This window comes from Bubalus bubalis, chromosome 4 (genome assembly GCF_019923935.1).
Source record: "Bubalus bubalis isolate 160015118507 breed Murrah chromosome 4, NDDB_SH_1, whole genome shotgun sequence".
NCBI classification, from domain to species: Eukaryota; Metazoa; Chordata; class Mammalia; order Artiodactyla; family Bovidae; genus Bubalus; species Bubalus bubalis.
Genome location: NC_059160.1, coordinates 134642962 through 134663515, shown reverse-complemented (window position 1 = coordinate 134663515; position 20554 = coordinate 134642962). Strand labels below are relative to the sequence as shown.

At 40.4% G+C, this 20554-nt stretch overlaps 1 long non-coding RNA gene across 1 annotated transcript in view; it reads left to right on the top strand.

Annotated features, from left to right (window-relative positions):
- Positions 1-20554, top strand: part of LOC123327554 — a 147223-nt gene that overhangs the window by 12448 nt on the left and 114221 nt on the right. Inside the window, exon 2 of the long non-coding RNA XR_006641003.1 lies at positions 12921-13008. This is a non-coding gene — a long non-coding RNA (uncharacterized LOC123327554). The remainder of the gene's footprint in view (positions 1-12920; positions 13009-20554) is intronic.

Below are 20554 nucleotides of genomic sequence, written 5' to 3'. Positions count from 1 at the left end.
GCAAATAGATGGGGAAACACTGGAAACAGTGACACTTTATTTTCTTGGGCTCCAAAATCACTGAGGATGGTTAGGCATACAGAATCACAGTTATTTTTTTTAATGTTTGCAGTGGTGGTTTAGTTGCTAAGTCGTGTCTGACTCTTGTGACCCCATGGACTGTAGCCTGCCAGGCTCCTCTGTCCGTGGGATTCTCCAGGCAAGAATACTGGAGCAGGTTGCCATTTCCTTCTCCAGGGAATCTTCCCAAGCCAGGAATCAAATCTGGGTCTCCTACTTTGCATGCAGATTCTTTACTGACTGAGCTATAAGGGAAGTCTGCAGAGCCCCTTCAATAAATCATATCCTTCCACTTTCATCCTTCTCTCTATTAAAGTTAAGGAAAGGGAATTCTCTGGTGGTCCTGTGGTTAAGGCTCAGAGCTTCTACTACTGTGGGCCTGGGTTTGATCCTTGGCCAAGGAACTAATATCCCACAAGTTGCACAGCATAGCCAAAAAAATAAATAAATAAATTTAAGGAAAATGAACTTATATGCAGAGTACATCATGTGAAGTGCTGAGCTGGAAGAAGCATAAGCTGGAATCAAGATTGCTGGGAGAAATATCAATAATCTCAGATATGCAGATGAAACCACCCTAATGACAGAAAGCTAAGAGTGACTTAAATAGCCTCTAGATCACAGTGAAAGAGGAGAGTGAAAAAGCTGGCTTAATACTCAGCATTCAAAAAACTAAGATCATGGCATTTGGTCCCATCACTTCATGGCAAATAGATGGGGAAAAAGTGGAAACAATGACAGACTTTATTTTCTTGGACTCCAAAATCACTGTGGACAGTCACTGCAGCTGTGAAATTATTTCAGGCAAGATGAAATTTCTTCCCTGTGTGGCCCCTGACCTGTTTTCTGTGATACAAGGAGACAGTGCCAGGATTTCCCAGTAGCTCATATAAGGCAATTCCAGCCATGAGTGGGCTGTGGGTTTATCTTTCAGCAATTCCATGCCCTGCTGCCCAGCTCTGCTTTGAGTTTATTCAGTGTGTATTTCCTCCCCCCTTTATCAGGACTGATCACTACAATCAGCTGTCAATGCCATAGGACAGATGGAGCTGATGGCAGTGAGCATCTACAGCCTTTAGCACAGAGACTGAGCCTGTTACATGCTTGTTGAGGCCACCCCAGACTTCTTGTAGGCATCAGGATCAAAGGCACCGGCTTCCTGCAGCTCCAGATCACTGGTTACTCCTCCATCATAGTCCTCTATGTCTCCAGGCTTGATGCCTTCCTCCTCCTCCTCTGCCCCTTCTTCCTCTTCCTCTTAATTTGGGCCAGAGTCCTCTTCATTGCTTTTACATCCCTGGCTATTTGTGTTCTGGGACAAGTTAGGGACCAGCTAAATTTCAGATCAGGAATGTAGTTTCTTCTTCCCACCCCTCCAAATTTTGCCAGTTTCTCGAGTGTGTTAATCATTCTGTCCTATGCAGTCCTTGAGTATCTTTCAGGGAGATGTCACTTTGTTATTCTGTGTCATACAATTTCCAACTGGAGCTTTAACCCCTTGACTTTTGAGCCCACACAGGCCGACCCGGGCCTCAGGTTGGGACACAGTAGCAGAGGCATCAGGCTGACGTTGATACAGGCCAGTGCTGCCTCTCTGCAGTGCTCTTTGAAGGAGGGACACAAGACATTACAGCTGATGAGTCCTATGCCATCCTCCTCTCCAACAGATTGAAGACAGTAGGAGAACAGAGCCCATTTCCTGCCTTGCCCTTTGTTCTCTCATAGTTTCTTTTCTAATAATCTTCTTTAGAAAAGTCCTCAGTAAACATTTATTGCAGTGAATAATGATGGTTTGTATGTTCTTTATGATCCTAAAATCTTTTCTGAATCTATCATGTAGAATTATACAGCTGGAAGGAACGTCAGAGACTTTAAAAATTCCCCATGATTTGGAAAATGACAAAATTGAAGCCCAGAGCAGTTAAGTATCTTGTCCCAGATCACACAGCTAATTGGTTACCAAATCCGACCCTGGGAGCCTAGTCTTCAGGCTCTTGGTTTGGTGCTCCTTAGGAAGACTGAGCGTTAATTGAGACTTCTCTCAAGTGCCAGCTTCCATAGAAATAGAGCACAGTGAGGCTTACCCACCACAAATTAACCAAATGAAGGCATTTAGCCAATATTTGCAGTCTTTCTGAACAGTTATTGTACAACGTTGCAAATTCAACTAAACTTTTTCAAGAGATTTGAAAATATTCTTGAATGACACTAAGGACTTGAACATTTTGCAGTTTATCCATCATGAGTGTTTTGATGCTGCTATAGCTCAGAGGTTGAAAGATTATTCTGAGTTTGGAAGGTTATTCTTTTGAGAAGAAGTAGAGAAGATTGGAACAATGAGAAATGTTAAATAGTTAACAGTATGAATCACACAGAGTCATCTGGAAAGTATCCTGAAATACTCAGAAAACTTTTTAGGGGCTTGATTGCTGGAAAACCTGTGATTGCAGAGGGCGTCTCTTTGTATGTTGTGCGAGGGAGATAGAGAAGCAGGAAAATGGAAGCAGCCGTGGGAGATTGTCACCATCCTATGAGTAATGAAGGAGGTAAAAAAAAAAAGAAAAGTAGAGAAAAAAGCCAAGAACACTCAATGTATCAGCAGAGACTGAGTGGGAGATTGAAATCAGAAAATCAGAAAGTTCACAGTCGTTATCTCCTTTTCTCGCCAGCTAAAAATAAGATATGACAGAAGCAGCTCTGCTTAGCGCTAGAGAAGTGAAAACCCTGTGAAAGAAATGACTGATTTTGTACACTACCCTTTATCTCGATGTAAACATAAGTCAATCCTTGAAGATAACCCTGGATGGTGTCCCTAGTTGCGAAGATCAGGGTGGGAACATGGCATCACAGAAGCTCTGTTAGTCTTGATAAGTCTCCGAAGCATCATGCATCTACTTTTGAAATACCAATGCACACATGTAGATAAGACACTCATGTTTACTTCAGCAAGCCTTATTTCTAAAATGTTGGTCTTGGGGATCTTGATAAAATTTTGTCAATGGCTAAATGAGACGGTGATATGGAGCTGGGTTTTGACAAGAGTTGTGAAGTGCAATGGGGAGGGTTTCAGCCTGGGAAACAACAGATGGACTTGAATTCTGCTGCTGATTCCTCTTCTTATGGTGGTGTGTCCTGGAGGACAAGTCTCGTGACATGCCTGTCATGTCCGTTTTCTTTTTGGATCATGGCATTGGGTGGAAGAGATGACCTCAGGTTTCATCTGGTTCTAACATTTTATGGCGCTTTCTTCTGTGCCTTTTCTGTGGACTGTGGTAATATTTGATCCACAAATTAAAACCGGACATCCACTGTCCTGGGTCTTTGGTTGGTTGGTTGGCAATTCAACTGGTCTTGAAATTCCCTTAACCCTACTAAGCTACCCCTCCATCGATAGGTTGCTATTTTGTATATTCGTTATTTTGACAGATAGGAAAAGGTCTAGTCAAATAAGCAGATCCCTTTTAATGAATTGGCCTTTCCCTGGTGGCTCAGAGGGTAAAGCGTCTGCCTGCAATGCAGGAGACCTGGGTTCGATCCCTGGGTCAGGAAGATCCCCTGCAGAAGGAAATCACATCCCACTCCAGTACTCTTGCCTGGAATATCCCATGGACAGAGAAGCTTGGTAGACTACAGTCCATGGGATTGCAAAGAGTCAGACATGACTGAGCGACTTCACTTTTAGCCAATTAGTGTATTGCCTCCCTAAACGGGGTAAAAATTATTAGTCTAGCATATGATATATTGATTCTGGAAACTTAAGGCAATAGTATAGGGGCGTATGTGTGTGTGTCTGCATGTAAGTATGTGTTGCTTATGAGGGAGAAGAATATTACACAAATCTGGGCAGTCAAATCAAGTGTTACTACAGTACTTAAGCAAGTGTGAAGGTTTTAGTTTTTGTAAATTTGTGACTCTTTGGTTATGGAAACCTATTCAAATTGGCTCCTGTAAAGTAGGTTTAAGAATTTATGTTTAGGAGTGTTCTTCACCACTTCTGGTTTGCCTCTGTCTGATTTGAATCAAATTTTGCTCAGAAAAACTCTTAAAAGGGCTTCCCTGGTGGCTCAAAGGGTAAAGCAGCTGCCTGCAATGTGGGAGACCCGGGTTCGATCCCTGGGTGGGGAAGATCCTCTGGAGAAGGAAATGGCAACCCACTCCGGTACTCTTGCCTGGAAAATCCCATGGACGGAGAAGCCTGGTAGGCTACAGTCCATGGGGTCACAAAGAGTCGGGCACAACTGAGCAAAAACTCTTAATATGCCTCAGTTTATCTTTTAGCAGTTATGGTGTCAGAAAAATGAATTAAAGGAGACCCAGTTGGTCTCTAGGAGCAATAAGCAACAGGTGTGGGTACCTGCTTGATTCTTGCTCACTGTCTCTGGAGGTCATGGGTAAGACCCTCTAGGATCTTGGATAGTAGGTCCACGGCTTTTGCAATATGAGCTTTCAGACTATTTGAGCATTTCCTTTTTGACTGATCCTGGAAACTAGCTAAAGGTGAACTGGGGTCTGGATTTGGATTGGTTCCAACTTAAAAACTGGCCTGGGTGCAAGGTCAAACTGTGTCTGACTTGAACTGGGGTCAGTGTGAGGCCTCAGATGAATCAAATTTTGGTATAAGGCTGAACAAATAGGTTAACTGTACCAAAGATTGTCTTGAATTACAGCAGTCACAATGGAGGACTTGTTTGGTGGGAGTTTTATTTATTACAAATTCATTTTCACTACCAATGATCAGTTTGTTAAGTCTGTTTCTTCCTGATTTAGTCTTGGCAAGTTGTATGTTTCTAGAAAATTTCCCATTTCTTCTAGATTGTCCAGTTTGTTGGCATATAACTGTTCTTAGTATTCTTTTATGATTTTTTTTGTGTGTGTTTCTGTGGTGTCAGTTGTTATTTCTCTTCCTTCAATTGTTATTTTTTAGTTCTCTCTCTTTTGCTCTTGATGAGCCTGGCTAAAGGTTTATTAATTTTTTTGGCTTCCCTGGTGGCCCAGATAGTAAAGTGTCTGTCTGCCTGCAACGAGGGAGAACTGGGTTTGGTCCCTGGGGTGGGAAGATCCTCTGGAGAAGGCAATGGCAACCCACTCCAGTACTCTTGCCTGGAGAATCCCATGAATGGTGGAACCTGGTAGGCTTCAGGCCAAGGGGTTGCAAAGAGTCAGACATGACTGAGTGATTTCATTTTCAAAAGAAGCTCCTGGTTTCATTGTTTTTTCTATTTTTTAATCTCTATTTCACTTATTTCCTTTTTAACCTTTATGTTTCCTTCCTTCTGCTGACTTTGGCCTTTGTTCTTTTTTCTAATTCTTTTAGATGATAGGTTAGGCTGTTTGCTTTTTCTTGTTTCTTGAGGAAGGCCTATATCATGATGAACTTCTCTCTTAAAACTGCTTTTGCTGTATCCCATAGATTTTAGAAAATTGTGTGTTCATATTCATGTGTCTCAAGGCATCTTTCTAATTTCCTCTTTGATTTCTTCATTGACTCTCGTTTTTTAGTACTCTGTTCTTTGTGTTTGTTCTCCAAGTGTTTGTGTTTTTCCTGTTCTTTCTGTGATTGATTTCTAGTTTTATACTGTTGTGTCTTGAAAAAATAAATGCTTGCTATAATTTCTATCTTTCTACATTTGTTGAAACTTGTGACCTAGCCTGTGATCTATTCTGGAGAACATTGCTTGTGTACTTGAAAAGAATATCTATTCTGCTGTTTAGGATGGAATGTTCTCTCTCTCTCTGTTTCTCAGTCTCTCTGTCTCTGTCTCTCTATATATATATTAATTTCAGCTGGTATACTGTATCATTTAAGACCACTGTTGCCTTATTGTCTGTCTGGATGGTCTGTCCACTGATGTAAGGGAGGTGTTAAAGTTCCCTACTGTTACTGTATTATCATCAGTTTCTCCCATTGTATCTGTTACTGTTTGCTTTATATATTTAGGTGCTCCTGTATTGGGTGCATATATGTTAACAAGTGTGATGTACTATTCTTGTACTAATCCCTTAGTATAAGGCCCTTTTTTTTTCTTATATACTTTATAAAACAAAATTATATACTTTGTTTAGTATAGTATATAGTATAAAGTTATAGACTTTGTTTTAAAGTCTATTTTGTCTGACATAGAATTGCTACCCCTGCCTTCTTATCTCCTTTTCATTAGGTTTTTGTTGTTGTTGTTGTTGTTTGTTTTTTTAATTGTTCTTTCATTGTTCAGAGGGTAAAGCATCTGCCTGCAGTGCAGGAGACCTGGGTTCAATCCCTGGGTTGGGAAGATCCCCTGGAGAAGGAAATGGCAACCCACTCCAGTATTCTTGCCTGGAGAAACCCATGGACAGAGGAGCCTGGTAGGCTACAGTCCACGGGGTCGCAAAGAGTTGGACACGACTGAGCAACTTCACTTTCAGTTTCATTTGAAACAAATGCATCTGTCTTCTCACTTTGACTGACTTTATCTGTCTCTATGAAATAAGGTGAAACAGTTACCTATCCCAGTCATGAAGGGGTGTCCTATGTGGGAACATCCCTAAATAGTCTGTGCCCAATGGCTTTGTTAAGGGAGATGATCTGAGGTGAACAAGCACCCTGTCTCCCCCCAGGATGTGCTGGCAGCTGTTGCCTTGGGGAAGGTAGGCTAGGGATGGAGGGGTTAGAGTCAGAGCCAGAGTCTCCTGTGCTCAGTTCCTGACACCAGTGTGTTGGGGGTGGAGTGGGAGTCTCAGGGTCCTGGAATGGAGCACTTAGGTTTGGTCTGAGTGGTTCCCATCCCCTCTTAGAAGGAATGTGTACTCCCTACCCCAATGTCGGCATTTTTGGCCCACTGTGGAGCAGCACTGGAGCTGGGGGGTCCAGAGTAGGTGTTCAGTGTGGTCCTTATTGTGTGCTGGGTTAGTCCTGGCACACTATTCAGAGATCCAGACCACCTCCAACCTGATGCCTCTACAGATGCCAGTAATGATCACCCTCTCCCTGTTCAGTGGTCGTGCCAGGTCCAAGCCAGCTCCAGTCCCCCAACTACACACTATCCTTGGCAGTGGTACCCTTTATCCTAGTGAGCTGTGCCAGTACTCGAGGGCTAAAGTGGGTACTTGGTTTGGCTGGTGTGCATGCTCGGGTGATCTGAGTCCCAGGCTGTTTCAATCTGCTTCCTCCACCTTGCACCTGGGATTAAGCAAGCATTTGTGCACTCTTTACAAATAGAGTCTAGGTTTCTAGCAATCTTCTTGTTAGTCCCACTGGTTTGCAAAACAGCTAAGGTGACTTGTCTTCCTGGTTTTGAACTGCAAGGCTGGGAGCCTGATATGTGGTTTTAACTGCTCACTCCCTGCGGAAGATCTCTAAACCCATGTAATCCACCTTCTCTTATGTGTCCCCTGCCAGGGGCACAGCTCTTAACCTGATTGCTTCTCTTCCCTTCCTACCTTGACACCATGCTGATCTTTCTTTACAGCCTTGGTTGTACAGGAGTCATTCAGCCAGTCTCCAGTTTGTTTACATTGAAATTTGCTCTGCATGTAGATGCATATTTTTTAATAGTACAATGTATTTGATAAATGGATGTTACAAAAGCCATCCCGTAAAGGACACTCATAATGTGTTGAACAGGATCCTGGGAAGAGGATGATGAGAAACGTTGCTGTTGCTGACATCATTTGCTCTTTGGCCTCTGAGGTTCAACCTGCTCAGCCTTGCACATTGGTTAATTTGCCCTCTCTTTCCTTCCAAACATGAGAGATTAATTTCAGTGCTAAAGTCTCATGTGGCCATAGGGCTCTATGTCTAAAGAGATAGAAGAGGAGCCTTTTGACAAGTCACCTGTAGCCATGGAGATTACACAGCCATCTTGAGATTGACCTGCTTTTTCAAGACAAAATTGGAAATTCAAATATTGTGTTGCAGTCCTGTGTCTCTGTGCCGCCACCCACCCTACCTCCTTCCTTGCCCTCTCTTTCCACATGTAGATTTATTTTTAATGCATTCTTGGGGGATAGGTGAGCTCAGCACCCTTCTGCTCTACCATTTTGATCTCTTCTCTCTAGCTCTCTAGTTTTCCGGATTTAATGAAATCACTTTCTTTTTTTTTTTTTAAGAGTCGTCCAATTTTTAATTTAATTAATTAATTTATGGATGTCGCGGGTCTTCATGGCTGTGTGGGCTTTTCTTTAGTTGCAGTGAGTGGGGCTACTCTTTAGTTGCAGCGCACGAGCTTCTCATGGGGGTGTCTTCTCTTGTTGTGGAGCACACACTTTAGGGCACTCGAGTTTCAGTAGCTGTAGCACATGGGCTCAGTAGTTGCAGCTCCCGAGCTCTGGAGCAGAGCTCAATAGTTGTGGTGTATGGGTTTAGTTGCTCCATGGCATGTGAGATCTTCCTGGATCAGGGATCAAACCCAGGTCTCCTGCATGGGCAGGTGGAGGCAAGACAATGGCGATAACACTGAGCCACCAGGCAAGCCCTGAAGTCATTTTCTTTTCTCTTAAGCTGTATATGACTTCCAGTAATTTTGTAAAGTATATATAAAGTATATTTCTATAAATGAAACCGAACCATCTACCTTTTCTCCCTATTTGATTCCCCCAGAATCCAGAAGCTTATTGAGTATTCTTATTTTTATGGCACTATAGTTATTTGCATAAGTTCAGTAGGAATCCGTGCTACTTGTAACAGGAGACAATTGGAATCATTGGTTATATCACTAAGGCTTTTTGACTGGAATGTCATATTTGAGAATATGCATAAAGTCAGATATGACCAGATAGTTTTGAGGAACTAAGGTTGATTTTATGAAGTCAATAAAAGCGCCTTAGAAAAACTGGCTTGGTACCTTGCTTAGAGGGTTCCTAGCAGCCTTACCCCATAAGTAAGGAAAGTCACTTCCTGGTAAGCCCATGAACATCAGAATATTTTGAGTACCATGAAAAGAGAGGAATTTGCCCAGATCTGTAGTATTTCAGATGGAGTCTGATGGTGAATTCTTGCCTTGGCTTCTTAGCCTGAGAAGGCTTTTTAAAAAGTCCAATCTATGATTCCTTCTGAAAAGTCCTAGAAAAGCAGATTTTAAAATGTTTATATGGTCAATCACTGTAGTTGCTACATTTAAGTGATTAATCAGGTCAAATTTAATGAGACTAGGCTTATTTTGCAGACAGATTAGTCTTACTGTGATTATTTTTGATAGATTTGAGGATGACTGTAGAGGAAAGAATGTTTAAATAAAATGTTATAACATAAACTTGTGTTTATCAGATTCTAGCTTTGTTCATTGTCTTTAACGTTTTATTGTATATCTGTAAACTGAACTAAATCCTGAATTCTAGTTTTCTCATATATCTGGTTACAACTCTGCAAACTTACATTTCCAGTATTCTTCCACCCTTGTTTTATGGAATCACTAAGAATAAAGACTGCCCCAGAATCTTTTTGGACGTGACCTTACCAGATACTCCTCACTACCCGCCAAATGGCAGAGATTTGAGCCTTGTGTCCACATTCCCTAATTAAAAAGGGGTCCTCCAGACTTGAAAGTGCATACCGATTGGAAATCTAAATATAAGTTACTAGGACAATTCCTCCTCAGAAGCAGACAGCATCCTGTGGTAGACAGTTCTTCCAAGATCATGGATCAAAGTCTTCATCTCCAGTGTAAAATATTTCTTCCTTTTGCCTTTTTTGCTAACTTGTTTTTTTTTTTTTCTTTATTTTAATGCACAAGAAGACATTGTACCTTAACTCTGGCAGCTATTGCTGCTAAGGCCATAGCTGCATAACAGAAGTCCCTGTGTTTTCTTTTTAAGGTGATTTTAGAGGATAGAATTGTCTTGTTATTTACTGACTGAACAAGAAATAGTCTGTGCTGTGGAATATAACCTGATTGATCAACACCTCTGATATTGTAGCAAATACAAAAGAAGATAACAAACAAACCACTTGGCTAGAGGAGGTTGATGCCCCTTTGGGTACATTCTTTGATTTATTTGATAACCAACTGATTTGGTTCATGGGGTCCCTGGCTGAGGCGTGTACTTCAGTCTCTTGGTATTATCCTCCTAATAGTTTTCATCATAGTCTCCATGGTGCACTATGTTCTGCCAGAGGTCTTAAATGCATGTTCATAACCATCAGCAGTAAATCAGATGGTCTCACTGTGCTTAGTGAAACCAAAACAAGATGAACAATGAGATAAATAGCAAAAACAGTTTTTCCACAGATTTATCATAACCTATGAGTTTCGCAGTGAGGAAAGAGCAACTTAACTCTGTTAGTGACTTATAGTGATGCTAATAGCACATTTGGGGCCAGTCTCTCACATAGGAGTGGATGATCCAAAGCGGGGAATTGTTAAATTAATTAAACAAGGAGGCCATTAGACTGAGGTGGCTCTAATGCCTTGGCAGCCTACATAAACAAACCGAAATCTCAGCCTGTAATCACCTCAAGGTTTTGAAATCAAAACACCAAGAACAGCCAAATCACAAACAGCCAGCCAGGCTTTAAGCTATAATTTAAGCTAGAATTAATAATTGCCTTACTTTGATTCTGCCTTTCCTCTATGAAAGTTTCTCTCCAAGTTCCTATTCGTGGGACCTCCTAACCACTTAGGAGGTATTGCCCAATTTGAGTCAGTTTTTTTGCTTAAACTCTTAAGAAGGTAATTTACTTTGAGTGATTAGGGGTTGTTAATCAATAAATTGAATAAACAACTTTATTAATATAACAAAGAACCAAAATAGCAGTGGAGAAGACCTAGAGGACTATTTAGGAAGTAAGATAAACAGGACTGGTGAGTCATGTTTCCTGCAAGCTTTGGAGAGATTTCCTGGGTCTTCTACTCCAGTGTTTTGCTCTCAGTGGAACTCAGTTACCCTCCTCACATCTCTTTTCTGTTCTTATACCAACTGACTTCTCCTTCCTCATGCTTCTTGACCAGTTCAGTCCATCTGGACCTTTTTGCTACAGTTCCCTCTACTCACACACTATTTTTTTTTTAAAAACTATGTGTCTTGGTTCAAATTTCTGGGAAAGTTGGTCTGATTTATCTAGTTTCTTTTTGTGAGCAGGCCATACAGGTCTTTGCCCAGACCTTGGAGTGGTGGTCCTTTGCATCAGCTGAATGAGAATGTGAAAGTCAGTAGGGTTACATGAAAAGACATGGCCACCTGTTTAGTAGAGGCTGTGGGTAGGAAAGTGTCCCTTAGAAGGACATAGAGGGAGGGCAAGCACACTGGCTGTTACATCCACTTAATCACCCGGGGTAAGTTTCATGATAAATCAAAATTTCCAATGACAACCTCATTTCATCCACATTAAAACATTGTGAGGTATGCTTGGTTGGTTGGGATTATCTCCATTTTGTGAATGAGAAGACAAAAGTTCAGAGAGAATGGTTTGTAGAGATGAGTACAGCATTTTATTTGTACATTTTAGTCTCAAAATATTAGAGATGGACAATAAGATTCTGGTCCAGCCATCTGTCCCTTCAGTTCAGTTCAGTTGCTTAGTCGTGTCCGACTCTTTGCGACCCCATGAATCGCACCACACCAGGCCTCCCTGTCCATCACCAACTCCCGGAGTCCACCCAAACTCATGTCCATTGTGTTGGTGATGCCATCCAACCATCTCATCCTCTGTCGTCCCCTTCTCCTCCTGCCCTCAATCGTTCCCAGCATCAGGGTCTTTTCAAAAGAGTCAGCTTTTCGCATCAGGTGGCCAAAGCATTGGAGTTTCAGCGTCAACATCAGTCCTTCCAATGAACACCCAGGACTGATCTCCTTTAGAATGGACTGGTTGAATCTCCATGCAGTCCAAGGGACTCTCAAGAGTCTTCTCCAACACCACAGCTCAAAAGCATCAATTCTTTCATGCTCAGTTTTCTTTATAGTCCCACTCTCACATCCATACATGACTACTGGAAAAACCATAGTTTTTGACTAGATGGACCCTTGTTGGCAAAGTAATGTCTCTGCTTTTTAGTATGCTGTCCCATCACTTGGACCAAATACCCTCTTTACATGTATGCAGAGACCCAGAGAAATCACCATGAATTGTCCACTGTGGAATCTATTAAATTTATTTGAAACAAAATGAGTTTCAGATTTCGTTTAGTGTAAACCTTGGGAGAGTAGCAGGAGTTCACTGTTTTAACAATGTTGGCTGAATTATAATCCTGTTCTGTTTCTCCTTATACCATTTTATCGTCCCTTTACAAAGAAATCACTTGAGATTACAGAATGAAAATTTGAGACTGCAGTAGAATTTTCCTGAATTTTTCAAGAATTTTTAGCTGCTCTGTATTCCTAATCCTCAATTTAACTACTACAAGGCTTTGTTCTTCCCCACCAAGTTCCTATAGCAATCTCAAACATTCTGTGATATTGATGCTACTGAGAAATCCTGTTTCTGTAGACAGCAGGCACTTTTCAAGGTCAATGACTAGACAGTGGAGAGAGAGCCCTGAGAAGGAATCCATCAAATGAGCCTGGAATTTTCACTTCAGCCACTGTTTAGATAGTTCTTTCTTTCTGCAACTCATCCTCCTTTATTATATCACAGTCTCTAGGTTCTCACAATACCACAGAAAATGGAACCAAAACACCGTTTTAAAAGCATGGGGAAGATTTCTATTTGTAAGATTTCCTTTTGAGACTTGGATTCAGAACAGCCATGATGTCTTTTTTATTTTTTTGTTATTTTTTGGCTGCACTCAGTGGTATATGGGACCTCAGCTTCCTGACCAGGGATTGAGCCCACACCCCATATACTTGAAGTGCAGAGTCTTAACCTCTGGACCTCCAGGGAAGTTCCCTATTTTTTCTTGATATCTTGTGTGGATTTTATGTCAGTTTCTCTGGTTGCCACTCTCTTTCAGGTTTCTTTTAACACAGACTACATGGGATACACAGAGGAGCATGTGGCTGCCAATGAATATGGGGCTTCTGGCCTGTCAGATAAAACAGGTAAATAACAAATTCTATAAAGTGTGTTCTTTTTTTTTTTTTTTTAAATAGCAAAGCTGAAGTTGCTTGCTAAATGTGAGTGAAATTAAGAACTTAGGTGGAGTGTGCTGAAATAAGATTCATTTGGTTTTACAAAACACATGAGATCATCTGCAGTAATCTAGGGATTAGAGCTCAACAGTTGGAAACTACTTGGTTGGGTGTGTCCCTAAATTTTGCATGTGAAAAGTGAAGGAGAAGAGTGGAATGTAGACTGCAGTACAGGCTGTAGTCAGGGATTTCGGATTCTAACCATGGTTCTGCTGGTAACTGGTTCCCTCACCTAAATGAGGGAACTGACTTAATTTCTCAAGGCAAGTGTTTTTGGTGATAAAAATCAAGGGTTTTGCCATATATCAACATGAATCCGCCAATTGTAAAGTTATAAAATAAATTAATTTTTAAAAAAATCAAGGGTTTTGACTAGGTGATCACTTAAGGTCTTCTTCAGTTCAGTGATTTATGACATTTGTCACAGGAAAACCATCTTCACATTTTCTTCCTTCAGCCTGATTGCAATTTCTGAGATCATAAGTAAAACCTAATTAGCTGGCGTTGAGAAGATTATTCACAGTACACCCTAATCATCCCAGACATCTTGTTCTGTTGTTTTAATCTCTCCTGTTTTTCCCTCTGAGGAATTTGAGACTTACTCAATGCACTTCATAAACTGAGAAGTGGTACATTTTTAAAAAATTGAAATCACCTTTAAGCATTTTGCAAAAATGTATATAATTCAAGAAAGTGAAAAACTAATCTTATTTATACTTTCTTTTGTATCAATATAATAATTTAAATGCAGCACAGATTGCTTATTGTGACTCACGAGACAAGGTAGACAAGAACTATATTTATGTACTTATCTTGCCTTTAAATTAACTGCCCTCCCCCCACTTTTTGCCTGAGCCTTTGGTTGCTATAGAAACTGACATGGCCTCCAACTGAGATTCCCAGGAGACTTAATTGCAGTCCCAATTTCATAAACTCTCTATTAACCTTTGCCTAACAAATAGATATGTATACAGTGTAAAACAAGTTGGATGAATAGTTTAAAGTGATGCGTATATTTTTAGGTTTTGTGTGCCCAATGTTCTCTTTCAGTCCGTTAAACATATTTATAATCCGTGTGTTAGTGTTACTGTCTCTTCCTTTTTAGAAAATGCTGGGTTTAATATATGCATATCTAAGAGATCAGGATATTTCTCAGGAAAGGTTCAGAATGGAAATTGAATGTGTCTGTATAGATTTGGATATATTTAGATATGCTGTGTGTGTGTCTCTACAACGTGTGTTTGTCTATGTTGGGCACTGTGCTTAGCATTTAATGTGTCATCTCATTTAGCTCTCTTGTCAGCTTTATGTAGCAAGTTTGGGGATGTCCACTATTTCACAGCTGAGGGACCCGAGAGGGAGTGACAACTCCCATGGCTAGTAAGTGTCAGAGCTGGAATGAGAACCCAAACTATTAGACCCCGTGTGTGAGTGCTTAGTCACTTCAGTTGTGTCCGACTCTCTGTGATGCTATGGACTGTAGCCTGCCAGGCTCCCCTGTCTATGGGGATTCTCCAGGCAAGAAGACTGGAATGGGTTGCCATTTCCTCCTCCAGGGGGTCTTCTCAGGGATCGAACCCACATCTCTTACGTCTCCTGCACTGGCAGGTAGGGTATTTACCACCAGTGTCATCCGGGAATCCCTGTTGGAGCCCAGCACTCTTAAATGTTCCATATGTATCCGTTTCTATGTTTCTAGAAGCTGCTTGGGGATTGTGTGCAGGGTTCCAGAGAAAGTCTCCTTTTCCAAGTGAATCATTCATTCATAGAGGCAGGGCAGATGGGTAAACAAGGCATAGTCCTTGGTCTCAAGGAGAGCCTGGAGGCAGGGTTGGGTTTGAATGAGAGGAGAAAACAGACATGAAAGTATAATTACAAATTGCTAAGACTTAGGAGACAGATGTCACTAGCTTAAAACCTTAGCCTTACCACTCAGTCATGTTCAGAGACACAATAGCTTGAATGTGAAATGACTGAAAAACCATTTAATCTCTATGGAGGTTTCTCTAAGAATGCCAAAGGCAGTCCTGTTTGTACAGCCTAATAACAGCGTGTTTCCTCCCCTTCCCCTACATCTCACACCTGAATTAGCTGCCATGGCATCAGGGTACAACTAATGATTCAGCACCATTTGTTGAAAGTTCTACCCTCTTTCACTGTAAGTTCCCCCAGACTGTCTCACAAACTTGGTGTGTGCTGTCTGTCTAGTTGCTCTCCAGTCCCCTCTCAGACTCATCTCTCTATTAACATCGATTGGCTTAACCTCTCTGATGACTTTCACTTTCCTTATTCTGCCATCACTCAAGTTTTGTACAATGGCTTGCTTGGGAACTGGCTAAAGGCTGGGGTTTTTCCTTAAAGGAGAGATGGGTTAGGGGAGAAGATGGCAGACACAACTCAGTATCTTAAAATCTGTGTCACAGAGGAATAAATTTTATGCAGTGGGAGACAGAGAAGGGCAGACAGACATTCTTACCTGGGGAGTGAGAGGGAGGGATTCACAGAAGCTGATCTTTTGAAGGATGATTGGGAATTTTCCAGGTAGCAAGGGGAGAGAGGTGAGAGGTCAACATATGTCAGAGTTCATTGGCATACACAGGTATAGTGTGTTTGAAGAATGTATAAATGATTCTTTTTGAGAAAAGTTGCAAATATTTAGAAGTAAGAGAAAAATATAAATGAGTTATTTTGAAAAAGACAGCTGAACTAAGAGAATGAGAGGGAATTTAGTCCAGCCTTCTTCATTTTACTGTCTAGGAGATGGAGACCTAACAATGCATTATTTTTATAATTATTGAAAAGTAATCTATTTTTCAAATGCTTTTTTAATTGAGGCATAATTAATGTACAGTTTTATATGTTTCATAACACAGTGATTCACATTTTTAAAGGTTATATTCCATTTATAGTTGTTATAGGATATTGGCTATATTCCCTGTGTTGTACTGTATATGTATCCTTGTAGCTTATTTATTCTGTACACAGTAGTTTATTCCTCTTAATCCCTTACTGTCTTGCCCCTTCCCCCTTCTTCTCCCTATTGGTGACCATTAGTTTGTTCTCTGTATCTGTGAGTCTGTTTCTTTTTTATTATATATGCAGTAGTTTGTTGTATATTTTAGATTTCACATATAAATGCTTATCATAAAGTATTTTTTTTTCCGTCTGCCTATTTTCAGTTAGCCTAATACCCTCCAAGTCCATGCATATTTTTGCAAATAGCAAAATTTCATTCTATTTTATGGCTGAGTGACATGTATAGTGGGCTTCCCGTGTGGCGCTAGTGGTAAAGAACCCTCCTGCTAATGCAGGAGCCTTAGGAGACGCAGGTTCAATCTCTGGGCCAGGAAAATCCCCTGGAGGAGGGCACGGCAACCCATTCCAGTGTTCTTGCCAGGAGAATCCCGTGGACAGAGGAGCCTGGAGACTACAGTCCATGGGGTCTCAAAGAGTCGAACATGACCTGGTGACTGAATAACATCAACAACCCAGGAGTATAATTATTGAGCCATATGGTCATTCTATTTTTAGTTTTTTGAAGAACCTCCATACTGTTTTCTATAGTGCCGGCATCAATTTACATCCTCACTATTAATGTAGGAGGGTTCGTTTTTCTCCACATCCTCACCAGAATTTGTTATTTGTGTTCTTTTTGATGGTAGCCATTCTGACAGGTTTGAGGTGATTTCTCACTATGGTTTTGAATTGCATTTCTCTGATGATTAATGAATGATGCTGGATGTCTTTTCATAAACTTATTGGCCATCTGTATGTCTTCTTTTGAAAAATGTCTGTTCAGGTCTTCTGCCTCTTTTAAAATCAGATGTGTGTGTGTGTGTGTGTGTGTTTCTGATGTTGAGTTATATGAGCTGTTATATATTTTACATATTAGCCCCTTGCCAATCATATTATTTAGAAATATATTCTTCCATTCTGTGGGTTGTCTTTTCATTTTGTTTATGGTTTCCTTTGCTGTGCAGGTGGTTTTAATTTTAATTAGATCCCATTTGTTCATTTTTGTTTTTATTTTCATTACTCTAGGAGGTAGATTTCAAAAGATATTGCTGTGATTTATCTCAAAGAATATTCTTCCTCTCTTTTCCTCTAGGAGTTTTATAGTATCTGGCCTTGCATTTAGATATTTAATCTATTTTGAGTTTATTTTTGTGAATGGTATTAGAGGATGTCCTAATTTCATTCTTTTTCATGTAGCTGTCCAGTTTTCCTACCACCACTTCCTGAAGAGACTGTCTTTTCTCCATTGTATATTCTTGCTTCTCTTGTTGTAGATTAATTGATCACAGTCACATGGGCTTATTTATGGGCTTTATATCCTGTTCCATTGATCTGTATTTCTATTCTTGTACCAGTACCATATTGTTTACATGACTGTAGCTTTGTAGTATAGTCTGAAGCCAGGGTCTTCAGATTATATAGTATAGTCCTCCAGCTCAATTTTTCTTTCTCAGGATTGCTTTGACTATTTTGGGTCATTTGTGTTTCCATACAAATTAAAAATTTTTTTTGCTCTAGGTATGTGAAAAATGCCACTGGTAATTTGATAGGGATGACATTGAATCTGTAGATTGCCTTGGGTAGTATAGTCATTTTGACAATATTGATTCCAATCCAAGAACATGGTATATCTTTCAGTCTGTTTGTGTCATCTTTGATTTCTTTCATCAGTGTCTTACAGTTTTCAAAGTACAAATGTTTTTCCTCCTTCAGTTCAGTTCAGTTCAGTTGCTCAGTCATGTCCGACTCTTTGCGACCCCATGAATTGCAGCATGCCAGGCCTCCCTATCCATCACCAGCTCCCGGAGTTCACCCAAACTCATGTTCTTCGAGTTGGTGATGCCATCCAGCCGTCTCATCCTCTGTTGTTCCCTTCTCCTCCTGCCCCCAATCCCTCCCAGCATCAGAGTCTTTTCCAGTGAGTCAACTCTTCGCATGAGGTGACCAAAGTATTGGAGTTTCAGCTTTAGCATCAGTCCTTCCAAAGAACACCCAGGAATGATCTCCTTGAGAATGGACTGGTTGAATCTCCTTGCAGTCCAAGGAACTCTCAAGAGTCTTCTCCAACACCACAGTTCAAAAGCATCAATTCTTCAGCGCTCAGTTTTCTTCACAGTCCAACTTTCACATCCATACATGACCACTGGAAAAACCATAGCCTTGACTAGATGGACCTTTGTTGGCAAAGTAATGTCTCTGCTTTTGAATATGCTGTCTAGGTTGGTCATAACTTTCCTTCCAAGGAGTAAGCGTCTTTTAATTTCATGACTGCAATCACCATCTGCAGTGATTTTGGAGCCCCCAAAAATAAAGTCTGACACTGTTTCCACTGTTTCCCCATCTATTTGCCATGAAGTGATGGGACCAAACGCCATGATCTTAGTTTTCTGAATGTTGAGCTTTAAGCCAACTTTTCACTTTCCTCTTTCACTTTTATCAAGAGGCTTTTTAGTTCCTTTTTACTTTCTTCCATAAGGGTGGTGTCATCTGCATATCCGAGGTTATTGATATTTCTCCCGACAATCTTGATTCCAGCTTGTGCTTCTTCCAGCCCAGCGTTTCTCATGATGTACTCTGCATATAAGTTAAATAAGCAGGGTGACAATATACAGCCTTGATGTACTCCTTTTCCTGTTTGGAACCAGTCTGTTGTTCCATGTCCAGTTCTAACTGTTGCTTCCTTGATCTGCATATAGGTTTCTCAAGAGGCAGGTCAGAGGTAGGCTTATTCCTTGGTATTCTTTCTTTCTTTCTTTCTTTTTTTGCCACTCCATATGGCATACAAGATCTTAGTTCCTCTGTGGGGAAGTCCAGAATCTTAACCCCTGAACAACCAGGGAAGTCCACCTAGATATTTTATTCTTTTTGATGTGATGGTAAGTGGGATTGTTTCCTTGATTTCTGTTTCTGATCTTTTGTTTTTACTGTATAGGAATACAAGAAATTTCTGTGTATTAATTTTTTATCCTGAAATTTTACTGAATTCTTTGATGACCTCTAGTAGTTTTCTGGTAACATCTTTAGGATTTTCTATGTAAAGCATCATGTTATCTGTAAACAGTGACGGTTTGACTTCTCTTCTAATTTGGATTCCTTTTATTATTATTATTATTTTTGTCTTCTCTGACTGTCATGGCTTTGACTTACAAAACTGTGTTGAATATAAGTAGTGAGAATGGACATCCTTGTTTCATTTCTGATCTTAAAGGAAATACTTTGTTTTTCAGTATTGATGATGATGTTATCTGTGGGTTTGTCATATATGGCTTTTATTATGCTGAGGTAGATTCCCTCTATGTCCATTTTCTAAAGAGTTTTTAATCATAAGTTGGCATGGAATTTTGTAAAAGCTTTTTCTGCATCTTCTGAGATGATCTTATGGTTTTTGTTCTTCACTTTGTTAATGTGTATCACACTGATTGATTTGCAGATACTGAAGAATCCTTACATCTCTGGGATAAATTACACTTGATTATAGTGTTTTGTTATCCTTTTACTGTATTATTGGGTTCAGTTTGCTAGTATTTTGTTGAGGATTTCTGCATCAGTGTTCATCAATGATATTGGCCTGTAATTTTCTTTTCTTGTCATATCTTTGTCTGGTTTTGGTATCAAGGTAATGGTGGCCTCGTAGAATGAGTCTGGATGTGTTCCTTCCTCTGCAATTTTTTGGAAGAGTTTTAGAAGGACAGGGGTTAACTCTTCTGTAAATGTTTAATAGAATTTGCCTGTGAAGCCATCTGGTCCTGGACTTTTGTTTGTTGGAAGTTTTTAAATCACAGTTTGTATTAGAGTACTTGTTATTGGACTGTTCATTTTCTTTTTCTTCCTGGTTCAGTCTTGGAAGGTTGGTTACCTTTCTAAGAATTTGTCCATTTCTTCTAGGCTGTCCAATTTTTTGGCATGTAGTTGCTTGTAGTTGTCTCTCATGATCTTTGTGTTATTGTGGTATCTGTTGTAACTTCCATTTCTGATTTTATTGACTTGAGCCCTTTCCTTTGTTTTCTTGATAGGTCTGACTAAAGGTATTTTTTCCTTTTTCTTTTTTTATTGAAGGATAATTGCTTTACAGAATTGTGTTGTTTTCTGTCAAACCTCAACATGAATCAGCCATAGGTATACATATATCCCCACCCTTTTGAACCTCCCTCCCATCTCCTTCCCCGTCCCACCCCTCATACATATATCCCCACCCTTTTGAACCTCCCTCCCATCTCCTTCCCCGTCCCACCCCTCTAGGTTGATACAGAGCCCCTGTTTGAGTTTCCTGGGCCATACAGCAAATTCCCATTGGCTCTCTATTTTACATATGGTAATGCAAGTTTCCAGTTACTCTGTCCATACATCTCACCCTCTCCTCCCCTCTCCCTGTGTCCATAAGTCTGTTCTCTATGTCTCTTTCTCCATTGCTGCCCTGTAAGTAAATTCTTCAGTACCATTT